The sequence below is a fragment of the Acanthisitta chloris genome, unplaced genomic scaffold (genome assembly GCF_000695815.1).
Source record: "Acanthisitta chloris isolate BGI_N310 unplaced genomic scaffold, ASM69581v1 scaffold14843, whole genome shotgun sequence".
NCBI classification, from domain to species: domain Eukaryota; kingdom Metazoa; phylum Chordata; class Aves; order Passeriformes; family Acanthisittidae; genus Acanthisitta; species Acanthisitta chloris.
Window position 1 is genome coordinate 23,389 of NW_008664539.1, and position 1,686 is coordinate 25,074.

Here is a 1,686-nt window from a genome sequence, read left to right on the forward strand (position 1 = left end):
CTTCTAGCAGGTCACTTGCCCAGGTGTAATTTCTCCCCTCAATGATCCCCAGTGCTTGAGGTTGATTAGAGGCTAATTGCAGCCACCAGTGTTTCATTAAAGGCTTTGCTGCCTCTGTAGTGCCAGGCTGGGATGTGGCTGAGCAGGAGTTTGTGCTTGCAGCAGGTAACACAATGATTTTCCATGTATCTTTGTGTGGTAAGTGAAGCATGAACTTGATTTTGTGTGTTCATCAGCCTCTGCAGAGATATTCCAGGCTGCCTGTGGGTCCAGAATGTGTTCACTTGTGTGTAGAAAGCAGGTGATGATGGAGTCTATGGCATAATTAAGTGTTGATGGAGTCTGTAGTTCAATTCTTGGTGGTTTGCATTTGCCTGCATGGTTCCTACCTTCTTGCAGTGATGTGTTGGCTACATCTCTATCTGCCCTTGTGGCTTCTTACCCAGGGTGGGGATGTGCCTTGGCTCAGCCTCTGTGACTGTATGTAACATGCAGGTAGAGAGGTCTCTTCCAGCTAAGACTTCCTGATGATGCAGGTGACCCTTTGCTGTGCCACAGCCTTGAGGTGGGACCTCTGATAGATCAGTGGTTCTCTCCTGCTCTTCTTATAACACTTTCTGCCATCTCTCTGGCTAGTGAATCCCTTGGGTATGTGCCATCTCCCACAGTGTGTGTGCAGCCTCCACATGCCAAATGTAAAAGCAGGACCATCCTAGGCTTGTTGCCCTTGTTTTCCAAGCAGGGTTTGCAGCACAAGGGCATTTCCACCTGGTAAAGGCTGGTATTTTGGATTACAAAGCTAGGTACTGTTCTCCTTCCCTGCAGAGAAATGGGTATATAGTTGTTCTGTGTGGCTGTGCTCTCATCAGCTCACAAATAACCAGGGTGCTGCTTGTATGAGTTGCTCAAATAAAGCTTATTTAAAGATTATGCAAACAGAAAGCTGGATAATGGTGCTGGGATGGTCCATGATTGCCATCTTGGCATGGGGCTGAGAGCTGGTTTGCTGCCCTGATGAAGACACAGATGTGTATCTTCAATATCTAATTTAGATTAGATCTTAGGAAGGAGTTTTCCCTGTGAGGGTGGTGAGACACTGGCCCAGGTTGCCCAGGGAGGCTGTGGCTGCCCCAACCCTGGCAGTGTTCACAGCCAGGTTGGATGAGCCTTGAGCAACCTGCTCTGGTGGGAGGTGTCCCTGCCCAGGGCAGGGGTTGGCACTGAATGATCTCTAAGGTCCATTCCAACCCCCTAAAATACTATGAAAGGATGAAACATGCTCCTCTGTGCCACCCCTGACTTGGGAGAAGCACTATTCACCCCCTGTGTGTTGTGTGGATGCACATGGAAGGCAAACAGCTCCAGGAGGTGTAATCAGCTCTTGGGTTACCCTTTGGTGGCTTGTGGGCTGCAGGTGCCATGCCTCTGGGTGCTGTGCTGAGATCCCCTACCAACTGGCAAGTCCTGTCCCCTCTGGGACACTGCTGTGGTCCTCACATCCCTCTGTGCCCTCTGCAGTGGCTCAGGGCAGCAGTTGGAGCACAGAGTGTGGGGGGATGCTGAGCTTGTGGCTGCTACCAAGCTGAAGCCACCACATCTGGCTGATTAGGTTGGGTGTCCCCACTGTGCTCTACTGGCTTTTGGGCTGGGACAAACTTGCCATCCTGAAGGGGATCAGTTATTTTT